Raw genomic sequence first — 17,827 nt, 5'->3', positions numbered from 1 at the left:
GGTGGAAAAAATGGGAAAATGAGCCCAAAATCGGGATCGGGGGTGGGGAAAATGGGGGGGGGAAGGGACAAAAATGGGGGAAAAGAGAGAAAAAATGGGGAAAAAAGATAAAAAATTGGGGGAAAATTGGCAAAAAATGGGAAAAAAAACCCAAAAATTTGGGGGAAATGAGGAAAAAATGGGAAAAGCAGCCAAAAATGAACTGGAAATGGGGGAAAGAGCGAAAAAATGGGGGGAAATGTGGAAAAATTGGGAAAAAAGGAAAAAAATGAGGAAAAAAATCCTCAAAAATGGGAAAATGAGGCAAAAAATGGGAAAAAACCAAAATGATGGAAAATGAGCCCAAAAATGTGGGAAAAGAGACAAAAAATGGGTGAAAAAAGAGCAAAAATTGAAGAAAATGTGAAAAATTTGGTGAAAAAAGTAAAAAAGTTAGAAAAAAAAAATCCCCAAAAATGGGAAAATGAGCCCAAAAAAGTGGGAAAAAAACCCGAAAAAGAGCCCAAAAATTGGAGAAATTCAATAAAAAATGGGGGAAAAGATCCAAAAAATGGGAAAAGAGCCCAAAAATTGGGAAAATGAGAGAAAAAATGGGGGGGAAGTGAAAAAAAAAAGGAAATTTAACCCCAAAATGAGCCCAAAAATGGAGGAAATTCAAGTTTTTCACCCCAAATCTGGGATTTTTTCCCAGAATTTGTGTTTTTCATCCACAATCTGAGACATTTTTCCCAAAATCCAGGGTTTTCACCCCAAAATTTGGGGGTTTTCCCCTCAAATTCTGGATTTTATCCAAAAATCCCATTTTTTCCCCCAAATCTGAGTTGGTTTTGTCCCAAATTCAGAATTTTCTCCCCAGATTTGGGTTTATTTTCCCCAAATTTGTGACTTTTCCCCCAAATCCAGGATTTTTTCCCAAAATTCAGAGGTTTTACCCCAAATCTGTGTTCATTTTGCCCAAAATTTGTGATTTTTCCCCAAATCTGGATCAGTTTTTCCGAAAATTTGGGTTTTTCACCCCAAAATTCCAGATTTTTGTCTCCAAATTCGGGAATTTTTTGGAGTTTTCCCCCAATTTTGGGATTTTTTTTTTTGGGGGATTTTCTTCCCAGGTTTTGGGTCATTTCCTCCCAATTTTGGGAAATTTTGGGTCATTTTTCCCCAAAATTTGGGGTTTTCCCCCCAAATTTTGGGACTTTTTCCTCCCCAAATTTGGGAAGTTTTGCGTCTTTTTTCCCCAAATTTGGGATTTTTGGTTTTTTTCCCCAATTTTGGGCTTTTCCCCTAAAATTGTGATTTTTTTTTTTCCCCAATTTTGGGATTTTCCCCCAAAAATTTGGGATTTTTCGGATTTTTTTTCCCCCCAAATTTGGGAATTTTTGGGTCATTTTTCCCCAAAATTTGTTTTTTCCCCCCAAATTTAGGAATTTTTTTGGATATTTTCCCAAATTTTGTGACTTTCCTCCCAAATTTAGGGATTTTTCCCCAATTTTTTTGGTTTTTTCCCCCAAATTTGGGAATTTTTGGGTCATTTCCCCCCAAATTTGGGATTTTTGATTTTTTCCCCAATTTTGGGATTTTTTTTTTTATTTTTTCCCCCATTTTTGGGTTTTTTCCTCCAAATTTTGTGATTTTTTTTCCTCCAAATTTTGGGATTTTTTGGGGGATTTTTTCCCCCATTTTTGCGATTTTTCCCCCAAATTTTGTGATTTTTCCCCCCCCCGAATTCGGGATTTTTGGGATTTTTGGGTCATTCCCCCCCAAATTTGCTATTTTTGGGTCATTCCCCCCAGATTTGCTATTTTTGGGTTTTTCCCCCAGGTTTCGGACTCGGACTCGGAGGGGGAGGGGCCGGGGGGGGAGGGGCGGCTCCTCGGCCCCGAGGACCCCGCCCTGGCCCAGGTGGGTCCCGCCCCCTCCTGCATCTCATTTGCATCTCATTAATGGAATAACAGCCTCTAATTTGCATCTCGTTTGCATCTCATTAACACAATAACCTTACCTAATTTGAATCTCATTTGCATCTCATTAACACTGTGTCTCTGTTGTGATTTCCATCTCATTTGCATCTCATTAACATCTCACCTCGGTCTCATTTGAATCTCATTAACGGCTCGTTTCTGTCTTCATTTGCATCTCATTTGCATCTCATTTTCATATTCCCGGTGCTTCGCTTGTGTCTGATTTCCTTCTTATCTGCATCTCATTTGCATCCAGACTGTGCTCTTGGAGTCTCATTTGCATCTCATTAATATTCATGTTGTGTTTGAATATCATTTGAATCTCATTTGCATCTTATTAATAGATCCTTTGTGCCTTATTTGCATCTCATTAACACCTCACGTCTGCCTCATTTGCATCTCGTTAATGCCTTTATTTCCCTCCTTGTTGCGCCTCATTTGCATATCACCGCTGTATAATTTCCGCCCCGTTTGCATCTCATTTGCATGCCGTTGGTCTATAATTTCCGCCTGATTTGCATCTCGTTTGCATCTCGCTGGCGTGTTTTTGTCAGGACGTGTTCGTGTCGCGTCCACGTCGCGATATCTCGTGTCCATGTCGCGATATAACCCGTCCATGTCGCGACATACGCGATATAACCCATTCAAACCCCGACTTGACCCTTTCCTGTCGCGACATTTCACGTTTATGTCGCGACATTTCCTGTTCATGTCACGATATTTCACGCTCATATCGCGATCCTTCGTGTTGATATCGCGATCCTTCGTGTTGATATCGCGATATTTCGTGTTTATATCGCGACAATCTGTTCGTATCGCGACATTCTGTGTTCATATCATGATATCGTGTGTTTATATCGCGACATTCTGGGTTGATATCGCGATATTTCGTGTTCATATCGTGATATTTTCTGTTTATATAGTGACATTTCGTGTTTATATCACGATATCGCGTGTTCATATCGCGATATTCCATTTTTATATTGCGATATTTCGTGTTCATGTCGCGATATCGCGTCTCCATATCGCGATATAACCCGTCCATGTCGCGACATACACGATATAACCCATTCAAACCCCATTTAACCCTTTCCTGTCGCGACATTTCACGTTTATATCGCGATATCGCGTGTTTATGTCGCCATATTTTGTGTTTATATCGCGACATTTCGTGTTTATATCGCGATATTTCGTGTTTATATCGCGACAATCTGTTCGTATCGCGACATTCTGTGTTCATATCATGATATCGTGTGTTTATATCGCGACATTCTGGGTTGATATCGCGATATTTCGTGTTCATATCGCGATATTTTCTGTTTATATAGTGACATTTCGTGTTTATATCACGATATCGCGTGTTCATATCGCGATATTCCATTTTTATATTGCGATATTTCGTGTTCATGTCGCGATATCGCGTCTCCATATCGCGATATAACCCGTCCATGTCGCGACATACACGATATAACCCATTCAAACCCCATTTAACCCTTTCCTGTCGCGACATTTCACGTTTATATCGCGATATTTCCTGTTTATGTCACGATATTTCACGTTCATGTCGCGATCCTTCGTGTTGATATCGCGATATTTCGTGTTTATATCGCGATATCGCGTGTTTATGTCGCCATATTTTGTGTTTATATCGCGACATTTCGTGTTTATATCGCGACATTTCGTGTTTATATCGCGACAATCTGTTCGTATCGCGACATTCTGTGTTCATATCATGATATCGTGTGTTTATATCGCGATATCGCGTGTTCATATCGCGATATTCCATTTTTATATTGCGATATTTCCTGTTCATGTCGCGACATTTCCTGTTCATGTCGCGATATCGCGTCTCCATATCGCGATATAACCCGTCCATGTCGCGATATACGCGATATAACCCATTCAAACCCCGACTTAACCCTTTCCTGTCGCGACGTTTCCTGTTTATATCGCGATATTTCGTGTTTATATCGCAATATCATGTATTTATGTCGTGATATTTCACGATGATATCGCGATATAACCCACCCATGTCACGATATACGCGATATAACCCATTCAAAACCCAATTTGACCCTTTCCTATCGCGATATTCTGCGTTTATATCGCGACATTTCCTGTTCCTGTCGCGATATCGCGTGTTCATGTCGCGACATGTCGCGACAGGCGCGCGGTGTCCGCCGGGCGCTGGGGGCGCTGTCGCTGCGGGCGGCGTCGCTGGAGCGGCTGCAGGAGAGAGCGCTGGGCACCGCCCTGCCCCCCACGGGTCGGTTTTGGGGCGAAACCCGGGGGTTTTGGGCAAATCCGGGGGAAATTCGGGAATTTTGGGGAAAAAATGGGGATTTTTTAGGGAAAATTTTGGGGGTTTTGGGCAAAATTTAGGGGGATTTTTAGGGGATTTTTGAGGGGGATTTGGGGGAAAATTTCAGAAGTTTTGGGGAAAATTTGGGGGGATTTTGGGCAAAATTTGTGGAAAATTTGGAGATTTTGGGGAAAATGTGGGGGATTTTGGAGCATTTTTGAGGGAGTTTTGAGGAGATTTTGGGGGAAATTTAGAGGAATTTTGGGGGGAAATTGGGGAAATTTTGGAGACATTTTGGGGGTTTTTGGGGGGATTTTGAGGAGATTTGGGGGAGAATTCAGGAAATTTTGGGAAAATTTGGGGGGAATTTCGGGGATTTTTGGGGAAATTTTGGGATTTTTTGGGGGGAAATTTGGGGGAGTTTGAGGGGTTTTTGTGGAATTTTGGGGAAATTTCTGGGGAAATTTTAGAGAAGTTTGGGCAAATTTGGGGGAATTTTGGGGGATTCTGGAGCGGCTGCAGGAGAGAGCGCTGGGCACCGCCCTGCCCCCCACGGGTCGGTTTTGGGGAGAAACCCGGGGGTTTTGGGCAAATTCGGGAAAAATTTGGGAGTTTTTTTGGAAAATTTTGGGGGAAATCTTGGGATTTTTGGGATTTCTGAGGGGGATTTTGTGGGGATTTGGGGGAAAATTTGGGGAAAATTTTGGGGGGTTTTTCAGGGAAATTTTGGGATTTTTTGGGGGGATTTTGAGGGGTTTCGGGGGGAATTTTGGGTGAATTTAGGGGAAATTTTAGAGAAATTTGGGGAAATTTTGGGGATTTTCAGGGGATTTTTTGGCAAATTTTGGAGATTTTTGGGGGAAAATTTGGGATGTTTTGGGGGGATTTTCTGGTGAATTTTGGGGGGTTTTTGAGGGATTTTTTGGGGGGAATTTTTAGGGAGATTTGAGAAAATTTGGGGGATTTTGGGGAAATTTTTGGGAATTTTGAGCGATTTTGGGGAAATTTGGGGGAAAATTTGGGGGGATTCTGGAGCGGCTGCAGGGGAGAGCCCTGGGCACCGCCCTGCCCCCCACGGGTCAGGATTGGGGTGAAATCCGGGGATTTCGGGCAAACTGGGGGAAATTTGGAAAATTTGGGGGTTTTTGGGGAAATTTTGGGGGGAATTTGGGGGGAATTTTGGGATTTTCGGAGGAATTTTTGTTTTTTGCGGGGAATTTGGGGCTTTTTTGGGCAGGTTTTGGGGGATTTTCAGGGGAAATTTTGGGGAATTTTGGGGGAATTTGGGAATTTCGGGGAATTTGGGGAATTTTGAGGGGATTGAGTGAATTTTGGGGGGTTTTGGGGCTGTTTGGAGGGAATTTTGGGGAGATTTGGGGGAAATTTGGGGTGAATTTTGGCCGTTTTTGGGTTCCCCAGAGCTCCAGGAGGATTTGCAGCGGCTCCGGGACGAGATCCAGGACCTGACCCGGGAGATCCAGGCAGGGCTGAAAGGTAACCCCAAAACACCCCAAAAACACCCCAAAATACCCCAAAAACACCCAAAAACTCCCCAAAATGCCCCAAAATACCCCAAAAACACCCCAAAACACCCCAAAATAACCCAAAACCACCCCAAAATACCCCAAAAACACCCCAAAGCACCCCAAAATACCCCAAAAACACCCAAAAACTTCCCAAAATGCCCCAAAATACCCCAAAACCACCCCAAAATACCCCAAAAACACCCCAAAATACCCCAAAATGCCCCAAAAATACCAAAAATTCCCCCAAAACCACCCAAAAATACCCCAAAATACCCCAAAATATCCCAAAACAAAAAAAAACAACAAAAATATCCCAAAAACATCCCAAAATAGCTGAAAACATCCCAAAATACCAACAAAATACCCCAAAACCACCCCTCAAAACCACCCCAAAATACCCCAAAACCACCAAAAAACTCCCCAAAATCTCCCCAAAATACCCCAAAAACACCCAAAACCACCCAAAAATACCCCAAAATACCCCAAAATATCCCAAAACACAAAAAAACCCCCAAAAATATCCCAAAAATACCAAAAAATATCCCAAAAACACCCAAAATAGCCAAAAAACATCCCAAAATATCCTAAGAACACCCAAAATACCCCCAAACCACCCCAAAATACCAAAAAAAACCCCCAAAAATATCCTAAAAATACCCCAATAACACCCGAAACCACCCCAAAATATCCTAAAAACACCCAAAATAGCCAAAAACCACCCCAAAAAAACCCAAAATACCCCAAAAAGCACCCACAAAACACCCCAAAATACCCCCAAAATATCCCAAAATTCCCCAAAATGTTCCAAAAACACCCAAAAATACCCCAAAACACCCCAAAACCCAATCAAAAATACCCCAAAACACCCAAAAATACCCCAAAACCACCCCAAATTCCCCAAAATACCCAAAAAAAACCCACTCAAAAATATCCCCAAATACCCCAAAAACATCCCAAAACCGCCCAAAAATGCCCCAAAACCCCCCAAAATAATCCCAGAACGCCCCAAAACCCCCAAAAATACCCAAACCACCCAAAATACCCTAAAAATACCCCAAAATTATCCAAAACCGCAAAAAAAACCCCCAAAAAAATCCGAAAATAACCCCAAAACACCCCAAAATGCTAAAAAATGTCCCAAAACACCCCAAAAATACTGAAAACCACCCAAAATATCCCCAAATACCCCAAAATATCCTTTTTTCCCATTTTTTGGATTTTTTTCCCCAATTTTCCTCCCATTTTTCCCAATTTTTGAGTTTTTTCCCCAATTTTCCTCCCTTTTTTTCCCATTTTTTGAGTTTTTTCCCCCAATTTTTGAGTTTTTCCCCCTTTTTTTTAATATTTTTTCCCTTTTTTCCCCAATTTTTGCATTTTTTCCCCCATTTCCCCCCATTTTTTCACAATTTTTGGTTTTTTCCCCCAGTTTTTCTCTCTTATTTTCCCAATTTTTGAGATTTTTTCCCCAATTTTCCCCCATTTTTCCTCCCTTTTTTTCCCAATTTTTGTTTTTTTTTCCACCATTTTAAAAAAATTTTCCCTCCCTTTTTCCCAGTTTTTGTGGTTTTTCCCACTTTTTTCTATTTTTCTCCCTTTTTTGTCAATTTTTGCGTTTTTGCCTTCTTTTTTTTCTCCCTTTTTCCCAATTTTTGAGTTTTTCCCCTTTTTTTTAATTTTCCCCCATTTTTCCCAATTTTGGAGTTTTTTCCCCCATTTTTCCCCCTTTTCTTCCCTTTTTTCCCCCATTTTTCTTCCTTTTTTCCCCAATTTTTGAGTTTTTCCCCCATTTTTTTAAATTTTTTTCCCATTTTTCTCCCTTTTTTCCCCAATTTTTGGATTTTTTCCCCCATTTTTCCCCCCTTTCCTCCTTTTTTTTTCCCAATTTTCCCTCTTTTTTCCCCAATATTTGTGGTTTTTCCTTCATTTTTCCCCCTTTTTTCCCAATTTTTTGTTTTTTTCCCCCATTTATTTTAAATTTTTTTCCCATTTTTCCCCCCTTTTTTCCCAATTTTTTGGTTTTTTCCCCCATTTTTTTAAATTTTTTTCCCCGTTTTTCTCACTTTTTTCCCAATTTTTGGTTTTCCCCCCCATTTTTCTCCACTTTTCCCAATTTTTGGATTTTTTTTTTGCAATTTTCCTCCCATTTTTCCCCCAATTTTTGTGTTTTTCCCCATTTTTATAATTTTTTTCCCAATTTCTGTGTTTTTTGCCCCATTCCCAGCCCTGGCTCCCCCCCGGGAGGACGAGGAGGCCCCGAGCTCGGTGGGGGCGCGGCTGCGCCGAACCCAGGTGGGATTTTGGGGCAAATTCCCGGGATTTTGGGCAAATTCGGGATTTTGGGGCAAATTCCCGGGATTTTGGGCAAATTTGGGGTTTTGGGGCAAATTCCGGGGATTTTGGGCAAATTGGGGCAAATTTTGGGGGAAATTCCGGGGATTTTGGGCAAATTGCGGCAAATTTTGGGGGAAATTCCAGGGATTTTGGGCAAATTCTGGGAATTTTGGGGCAAATTTTGGGGTTTTTTGAGTTTTTCTAGATGAATTTTGGGGAAATTTGGGGAGTTTTCGGGTAATTTTTGGGGGCAAATTCAGGAATTTTGGGCAAATTCTGGGAATTTTGGGACAATTTTTGGGCATTTGGGGCAAATTTGGGCAAATTTTGGGGGTTTTTTGGGAGAATTTTGGAAATTTGGGGGGTTTTTTGGGCAATTTTTGGGAATTTTTGGAGGGTTTTTGATTGAATTTTGGGGAAATTTGGGGAATTTTGGGACAAATTCTGGGGATTTTGGGGCAAATTTTGGGCAAATTTGGGAATTTTGGGGCAAAATCTGGGGATTTTGGGCAAATTTTGAGGTTTTTTGAGGCAATTTTTGGGCATTTTGGGATAATTTGGGGAATTTTGGGGCAAATTTGGGGGATTTTGGGGTTTTTGGTCAAATTTTGGGGTTTTTTTGGGGTTTTTTTGAGTGAATTTTGGGGAAATTTGGGGCAAATTTGAGGCAAATTCTGGTGATTTTGGGTGAATTGGGAATTTTAGGGCAAATTTTGGGGATTTTTCGGGGTTTTTGGGGCATTTTGGGTGAATTTTTTTGAAATCTGGGGGGATTTGGGGGGAAATTTTGGGGGGAATTCTGGGGATTTTGGGCAATTTTGGGTGAATTTGGGGGAAATTTGAGGGATTTGGGGGGAGATTTTTGGGATTTTGGGGGAGATTTTTGGGATTTTGGGGTTTTTTGGGGTGCCCTGACAGATTTTGGGGTTCCTGGGTGGTTCTGGGGTTCCCTGGGTGAGATTTTGGGTGGATTTGGGGGGATTTTGGTCCTTTCTGGGTGGATTTTCGCCATTTTTGGGCCATTTTTTGACAAATTTTCGCCGTTTTCGGGCGGATTTTGGTCATTTCTTGTCGGATTTTTTTGGGGTTTTTTTGGGATTTTGGGGTTTTTTGGGGCTCCTTGATGGATTTTGGGGGTTCTTGACCGGGATTTTGGGTGGATTTGGGTGGATTTTGGTCATTTCTGGGTGGATTTGGGTCATTTTTGGGTGGATTTTTTGGGATTTTGGTCATTCCTGGGTCAATTTTTGGGGTTTTTTTTGGGATTTTGGGGTTTTTTGGGGCTCCTTGATGGATTTTGGGGGTCCTTGACCGGGATTTTGGGTGGATTTGGGTGGATTTTGGTCCTTTCTGGGTGGATTTGGGTCATTTTTGGGTGGATTTTTTTTTTATTTTGGGGATTTTGGTCATTTCTGGGTCAATTTTTGGGGTTTTTTTTGGGATTTTGGGGTTTTTTGGGGCTCCTTGATGGATTTTGGGGGTCCTTGACCGGGATTTTTGGTGGATTTGGGTGGATTTTGATGGATTTTGGTCCTTTCTGGGTGGATTTGGGTCATTTTTGGGTCATTTCTGGGCGGATTTTTTTTTATTTTTTTGGATTTTCGCCATTTCTGGGACAATTTTTGGGGGGATTTTTTTGGGATTTTGGGGTTTTTGGGGCTCCTTGATGGATTTTGGGGGTCCTTGACCGGGATTTTGGGTGGATTTGGATGGATTTTGATGGATTTTGGTCCTTTCTGGGTGGATTTTGGTCCTTTTTGGGTCATTTCTGGACAGATTTTTTTGGATTTTTTTTGATTTTCGCTGTTTCTGGGACGATTTTTTGGGGGTTTTTTGGGATTTTGGGATTTTTGGAGCTCCTTGATGGATTTTGGGGGTCCTTGACCGGGATTTTGGGTGGATTTGAGTGGATTTTGATGGATTTTGGTCAATTTTGATGGATTTTGGTCAATTTTGATGGATGTTGGTCATTTTTGGGCCGATTTTTTGGGGTTTTTTTGCCATTTTGGGGTTTTTTGGGGCACCCTGACCGATTTTGGGGTTCCTGGGTGAATCTGGGCTTCTCTGAGTGACATTTTGGTCCTTTCTGGGTGGATTTTCGCCATTTTTGGGCCATTTTTTGACAAATTTTCGCCATTTTTGGGCCGATTTCCCCCATTTTTGGGCCGTTTTTTTCGGGGTTTTTTGGGATTTTGGGGTTTTCGGGGGCGCCCTGACGGATTTTGGGGTTCCCCGGGCCAGCACGGGCTCCTGACCCAGCAGTTCTGGGGGCTCACGGGGCAGCTGACGGCCGCCCAGTCCCGCTACCGCCAGCGCAGCCTCGAGCGCCTCCGGCGCCAGCTCCACATCGGTGAGACAAAATTTGGGGGTTGCCAAAAATTTTGGGGGGTCCCCAAAAAATCTGGGGGGTCTTGAAGGGCTTGGGAGGGTGCCGGAAAAATTTGGGGGCTGAAATTTTGGGGGAGGCAAAATTTGGGGGGGATGGAAATAGGGAAAAGGAAAATTTTGAGGGAAGAAAAAATTCGGGGATTTAAAAAATTTGGGGGTTTCCAAAAATTTTGGGGGGTCCCCAAAAAATTTGGGGGGGTCTTGAAGGGCTTGGGAGGGTCCCGGAAAAATTTGGGGGCTGAAATTTTGGGGGAGTCAAAATTTAGGGGGGTTGGAGTTGGGGAAGTTGAAATTTTTGGGATTTAAAAAAAATTTTGGGGGGGATTAAAAAAATTTGGGGGTAAAAATTTGGGGGTCCCAAAAAATTTTGGGAGGGTCCCAGAATAATTTGGGGGCTGAAATTTTGGGGGAGGCAAAATTTTCCCAATTTTGGGGTATTTCACCCCAATTTTTGGGCTGAATTCCCCCATTTTTGGTTCAATTTCCCATTTTTGGGCTGAATTTCCCCATTTTCGGTTCAATTTTCCCAATTTTGGGCTTTTTCACCCCAATTTCAGCCTGAATTTCCCCATTTTTTGCCTTAATTTCCCAATTTTTGGTTCAATTTTCTCATTTTTGTGTCAATTTTCCCAATTTTGGGGGATTTCACCCCAATTTTGGGTCAATTTTCCCAATTTTGGCTGAATTTTCCCATTTCTGTGTCAAATTTTCCCAATTTTGGGGGTATTTCACCCCAATTTTGGGCTGAATTTTCCCATTTTCAGTTCAATTTCCCCATTTTTGGTTCAATTTCCCCATTTTTGGGGTATTTTACCCCAATTTCTGCCTGAATTTGTCCATTTTTGGTTCAATTTTCCCGTTTTTTTCTCAATTTTCCCAATTTTGGGCTTTTTCACCCCAATTTCAGCCTGAATTTCCCCATTTTTTGCCTTAATTTCCCAATTTTTGGTTCAATTTTCTAATTTTTGTGTCAATTTTCCCAATTTTGGGGGATTTCACCCCAATTTTTGGGCTGAATTCCCCCATTTTCAGTTCAATTTCCCCATTTTTGGGGTATTTTACCCCAATTTCTGCCTAAATTTCCCCATTTTTGGTTCAATTTCCTCATTTTTGGGCTGAATTTCCCCATTTTTGGTTCAATTTTCCCAATTTTGGGCTTTTTCACCCCAATTTTTGGGCTGAATTTCCCCATTTTCGGTTCAATTTCCTCATTTTTTGGGCTGAATTTCCCCATTTTTGGTTCAATTTTCCCAATTTTGGGCTTTTTCACCCCAATTTCTGCCTGAATTTCCCCATTTTTTGCCTTAATTTCCCAATTTTTGGTTCAATTTTCTCATTTTTGTGTCAATTTTCCCAATTTTGGGGGATTTCACCCCAATTTTGGGTCAATTTTCCCAATTTTGGCTGAATTTTCCCATTTCTGTGTCAAATTTTCCCAATTTTGGGGGTATTTCACCCCAATTTTGGGCTGAATTTTCCCATTTTCAGTTCAATTTCCCCATTTTTGGTTCAATTTCCCCATTTTTGGGGTATTTTACCCCAATTTCTGCCTGAATTTGTCCATTTTTGGTTCAATTTTCCCGTTTTTTTCTCAATTTTCCCAATTTTGGGCTTTTTCACCCCAATTTCAGCCTGAATTTCCCCATTTTTTGCCTTAATTTCCCAATTTTTGGTTCAATTTTCTAATTTTTGTGTCAATTTTCCCAATTTTGGGGGATTTCACCCCAATTTTTGGGCTGAATTCCCCCATTTTCAGTTCAATTTCCCCATTTTTGGGGTATTTTACCCCAATTTCTGCCTAAATTTCCCCATTTTTGGTTCAATTTCCTCATTTTTGGGCTGAATTTCCCCATTTTTGGTTCAATTTTCCCAATTTTGGGCTTTTTCACCCCAATTTTTGGGCTGAATTTCCCCATTTTCGGTTCAATTTCCTCATTTTTTGGGCTGAATTTCCCCATTTTTGGTTCAATTTTCCCAATTTTGGGCTTTTTCACCCCAATTTCAGCCTGAATTTCCCCATTTTTTGCCTTAATTTCCCAATTTTTGGTTCAATTTTCTCATTTTTGTGTCAATTTTCCCAATTTTGGGGGATTTCACCCCAATTTTGGGTCAATTTTCCCAATTTTGGCTGAATTTTCCCATTTCTGTGTCAAATTTTCCCAATTTTGGGGGTATTTCACCCCAATTTTGGGCTGAATTTTCCCATTTTCAGTTCAATTTCCCCATTTTTGGTTCAATTTCCCCATTTTTGGGGTATTTTACCCCAATTTCTGCCTGAATTTGTCCATTTTTGGTTCAATTTTCCCGTTTTTTTCTCAATTTTCCCAATTTTGGGCTTTTTCACCCCAATTTCAGCCTGAATTTCCCCATTTTTTGCCTTAATTTCCCAATTTTTGGTTCAATTTTCTAATTTTTGTGTCAATTTTCCCAATTTTGGGGGATTTCACCCCAATTTTTGGGCTGAATTCCCCCATTTTCAGTTCAATTTCCCCATTTTTGGGGTATTTTACCCCAATTTCTGCCTAAATTTCCCCATTTTTGGTTCAATTTCCTCATTTTTGGGCTGAATTTCCCCATTTTTGGTTCAATTTTCCCAATTTTGGGCTTTTTCACCCCAATTTTTGGGCTGAATTTCCCCATTTTCGGTTCAATTTCCTCATTTTTTGGGCTGAATTTCCCCATTTTTGGTTCAATTTTCCCAATTTTGGGCTTTTTCACCCCAATTTCAGCCTGAATTTCCCCATTTTTTGCCTTAATTTCCCAATTTTTGGTTCAATTTTCTCATTTTTGTGTCAATTTTCCCAATTTTGGGGGATTTCACCCCAATTTTGGGTCAATTTTCCCAATTTTGGCTGAATTTTCCCATTTCTGTGTCAAATTTTCCCAATTTTGGGGGTATTTCACCCCAATTTTGGGCTGAATTTTCCCATTTTCAGTTCAATTTCCCCATTTTTGGTTCAATTTCCCCATTTTTGGGGTATTTTACCCCAATTTCTGCCTGAATTTGTCCATTTTTGGTTCAATTTTCCCGTTTTTTTCTCAATTTTCCCAATTTTGGGCTTTTTCACCCCAATTTCAGCCTGAATTTCCCCATTTTTTGCCTTAATTTCCCAATTTTTGGTTCAATTTTCTAATTTTTGTGTCAATTTTCCCAATTTTGGGGGATTTCACCCCAATTTTTGGGCTGAATTCCCCCATTTTCAGTTCAATTTCCCCATTTTTGGGGTATTTTACCCCAATTTCTGCCTAAATTTCCCCATTTTTGGTTCAATTTCCTCATTTTTGGGCTGAATTTCCCCATTTTTGGTTCAATTTTCCCAATTTTGGGCTTTTTCACCCCAATTTTTGGGCTGAATTTCCCCATTTTCGGTTCAATTTCCTCATTTTTTGGGCTGAATTTCCCCATTTTTGGTTCAATTTTCCCAATTTTGGGCTTTTTCACCCCAATTTCTGCCTGAATTTCCCCATTTTGGGGCTGAATTTCCCCATTTTTGGTTCAATTTCCCCATTTTTTCTCTCAATTTTCCCAATTTTGGGTTTTTTCACCCCAAACTTCTTCCTGAATTTCCCCAATTTTCGGTTCAATTTTCCCAATTTTGGGGGGTTTCACCCCAATTTTTTGCTGAATTTTCCCATATTTTGGCGCAATTTTCCCATTTTTTGAGTTTTCTTTCCCAATTTTTGGGCTGAATTCCCCCATTTTTGGTTCAATTTCCCATTTTTGGGCTGAATTTCCCCATTTTTGGTTCATTTTCCCAATTTTGCGTTTTTCCCCCCCAATTTTTGGGCTGAATTTCCCCATTTTTGGTTCATTTTCCCAATTTTGGGCTTTTCCCCCCACCCAATTTTTGGGCTGAATTTCCCCATTTTTGGTTCAATTTTCCCAATTTTTGAGCATTTCACCCCAATTTTTGGGCTAAATTCCCCCATTTTTGGTTCAATTTCCCCATTTTTGGGCTGAATTCCCCCATTTTCGGTTCAATTTCCCCATTTTTGGGCTGAATTTCCCCATTTTCGGTTCATTTTCCCAATTTTGGCCTTTTTCCCCCCAATCCGGCAGCCGGGCGCCCCCCGCTGTCGGAGGAGGAGCTGGAGCAGCTGCTGGAGTCGGGCCAGAGCCAGATCTTCGTCTGCCACGCGAGTTTGGGGCGAAAAACGGCGATTTTGGGCAAAATCGGGAAAAAAATGGGATTTCGGGGGAAATTTGGGGTTTTTGGGAGGAAATTTGGGATTTTTGTGGTTTTTTTGGGGGGTTTTTTGCGGGTTTTGGGGTCCCTGGAGCAGCTGCCGGAGCCAGATCTTCATCTGCCACGCGAGTTTGGGGCGAAAAACGGCGATTTCGGGCAAAATCGGGGAAAAATTGGGATTTTGGGGGAAATTTGGGGTTTTTTGGGAGGAATTTTGGGATTTTTGGGGTTTTTTGGGGGTTTTGGGGGTTTTTGTGAGGAATTTTTGGATTTTGGGGTTAATTTGGGGATAATTTTGGGGGATTTGGGGTTTTTTAGGTGAAAATTTGGGATTTTTGGGGAAATCTGGGGATTTTGGGGGAAATTTGGGGATTTTTGGGGAAATTTCAGGGATTTTTGGGGATTTTTGGGGATTTTTTTTATTTTTGGCGGTTTTTGCGGTTTTTTAGGAGAAATGTTTGGATGTTGGGGTCAATTTTGGGGAAATTTTGGGGTTTTGGGTGAAAATTTGGGGTTTTGGGGGGATTTTGGGGAAACGAGGGATTTTTTAATTTTTTGGGGTTTTTTTTGGGTTTTTGGGGAGGGTTTGGTTCGTTCTGGGGGTTTGGTGGGATTTGGGGTTTTTAGGGGGAAAATTTGGGATTTTGGGGAATTTTGGGGATTTTTTGGTGATTTTTTTTTGGGTCATTTTGGGGTTTTTTTGGTGAAATTTGTGATTTTTTGGGAGGAAATTTGGGATTTTTGGGGATTTTTTGGGGTTTTTTGGGGTTTTGGGGTCCCTGGAGCAGCTGCCGGAGCCAGATCTTCGTCTGCCACGCGAGTTTGGGGCGAAAAAACGGCGATTTTGGGCAAAAATTGGGATTTTGGGGGAAATTTGGGGATTTTTGGGAGGAAATTTGGGGATTTTTTTGGGGGTTTTGGGTGGGTTTTTTGGGAGGAATTTTTGGATTTCGGGGTTAATTTTGGGGTAATTTTGGGGGATTTTGGGTTTTTGGGGTAAAAATTGGGACTTTTGGTGGTTTTTTGGGGGGATTTTGGGGGATTTTTTGGGATTTTTTTTGGAGTTTTTGGGTGGTTTTTTGGGTCTTTTGGGAGAAATGTTTGGATTTTGGGGGTAATTTTGGGGGATTTGGGGATTTTTTGGGTGAAAATTTGGGATTTTTGGGGGGATTTTGGGGGGATTTTGGGGCATTTTGGGGGATTTTTTTGGGTTTTTTTGGGTTTTTTTGAGGGTTTTTGGGAGAAATGTTTGAATTTTGGGGTTAATTTGGGGGAAATTTTGGGATTTTTTGGGGGAATCTTGGGGTGATTTTTTGCAATTTTGATTCTTTTTTTACCCTTAATGTGAATTTCCCGAGATTGGTGAATTTTGGGGTGAATTTGGCCATTTTTAGGTCATTTTGTGGCGATTTTGGGATTTTTTCTGTAATTTCCCCATTTTTTCATCGATTTCCGTGGGGATTTTTTTGCCATTTTGTTCTTTTTGAGCCTTTTCTGTGATTTCCCCCGGGATTTGTGAATTTTGGGGTAATGGTCCCAATTTTGGGAGAATTTTTCCTATTTTTTGGTGTCCTTTTTTCCAGTTTCTGGCTGAATTTTCCCAATTTTGTGTCAATTTCCCAATTTTGGCGTATTTTACTCCAATTTTTGTTTGAATTGTCCCATTTTTTCGAGTCCATTTTCCCAATTTTTGGGGCATTTAACCTTAATTTTTAAATGAATTTTCCCATTTTTTCTGTCCCTTTTTCCCAGTTTCTGTCTCAGTTTTCTTATTTTTGGGTTAATTTTCCTATTTTTGGGCTATTTTTCCCCAATTTTTGTCCAAATTTCCCCCATTTCCATTCAATTCTCCCATTTTTTAGGTGAATTTTCCCAATTTCAGGGTATTTCACCCCAATTTTGGGTTAAGTTTAGCCATTTTTGCCCATTTTGGGGTGGATTTTTGAGGTGATTTCCTTGGAATATTGGGATTTTTTCTGTAATTTCACCCTTTTTTAATCAATTTTCGTGAGGATTTTTGGACCTTTTGATTCTTTTTTTACCTTTTTTTTCTCGTGATTTCTGAATTTTTGGGTTAAATTTGGCCATTTTTGGGGCTATTTGTGTCAATTTTTACGGGGATTTTTGGGGATTTTTTTGTTTATTTTGCCGCTTTTGAGTTGATTTTTCTGGGGATTTCTTTGAACTTTGGGGTGATTTGCTCAGGATTTGTCCCATTTTGGGTTAAATTTGGCCATTTTTAGGTCATTTTGCATCAACTTTTGTGGCGATTTTGGGATTTTTTTCTGTAATTTCCCCATTTTTCTGTCAATTTCCGTGGGGATTTTTTTGCCATTTCGGGTTTTTTTAAACCTTAATCTGAATTCCCCCGGATTTGTGAATTTTGGGGTAATTGTCCCAATTTTGGGAGAATTTTCCCTATTTTTTGTGTCCTTTTTTCCACTTTCTGGCTGAATTTTCCCAATTTTGGGGTATTTTACCCCAATTTTTGGCCAAATTTCCCCAATTTTGGGTGAATTTCCCCAATTTCAGTTCCGTTCTCCCAATTTTTGCATCAATTTTCCCATTTTTGGGCTATTTTCCCCAATTTTTGTCTGAATTTCTCCAATTTTGGTTCAATTTCCCCATTTTTGGTTCAATTTCCCCATTTTTGTGCCAATTCACCCATTTTAGATCAATTTTCCCATTTTTGGGCTATTTCACCCCAATTTCTTTCTGAATTTCCCCATTTTTTGTTCAATTCCCCCATTTTTAGGTCAATTTTCCCAATTTCAAGGCATTTCACCCCAATTTTGGGTTAAATTTCCCCAATTTTGGTTCAATTCTCCCATTTTTGGGTCAATTTTCCCATTTTTGGGCTATTTCACCCCAACTTTTTTCGGAATTTCCCCAATTTCCGTTCAATTCTCCCATTTTTAGGTCAATTTTCCCAATTTCAAGACATTTCACCCCAATTTTGGGTTAAATTTCTCCAATTTTGGTTCAATTCCCCCAATTTTGGTTCAATTCTCCCATTTTTGGTTCAATTCTCCCATTTTTGGGCCAATTTTCCCATTTTTGGGCTATTTCACCCCAATTTCTGCCTGTATTTCCCCAATTTTAGTTCAACTCCCCCATTTTTTAGGTCAATTTTGG

General features: G+C 40.6%; 2 protein-coding genes across 3 annotated transcripts in view; one reads left to right on the top strand and one right to left on the bottom strand.

Annotated features, from left to right (window-relative positions):
* LOC135288526 (syntaxin-1B) overlaps window positions 1–17,827 on the top strand; it is a 140,508-nt gene that overhangs the window by 28,617 nt on the left and 94,064 nt on the right. The window lies entirely within an intron of this gene.
* LOC135288525 (SH2B adapter protein 1-like) overlaps window positions 1–17,827 on the bottom strand; it is a 73,470-nt gene that overhangs the window by 9,309 nt on the left and 46,334 nt on the right. The gene's annotated exons all lie outside the window — the stretch shown is intronic.

Source organism: Passer domesticus, chromosome 33 (genome assembly GCF_036417665.1).
Source record: "Passer domesticus isolate bPasDom1 chromosome 33, bPasDom1.hap1, whole genome shotgun sequence".
In the NCBI taxonomy this organism is placed as follows: domain Eukaryota; kingdom Metazoa; phylum Chordata; class Aves; order Passeriformes; family Passeridae; genus Passer; species Passer domesticus.
The sequence above is the reverse complement of the archived record's forward strand: the minus strand, read 5'-3'. Positions and strand labels throughout refer to the sequence as shown.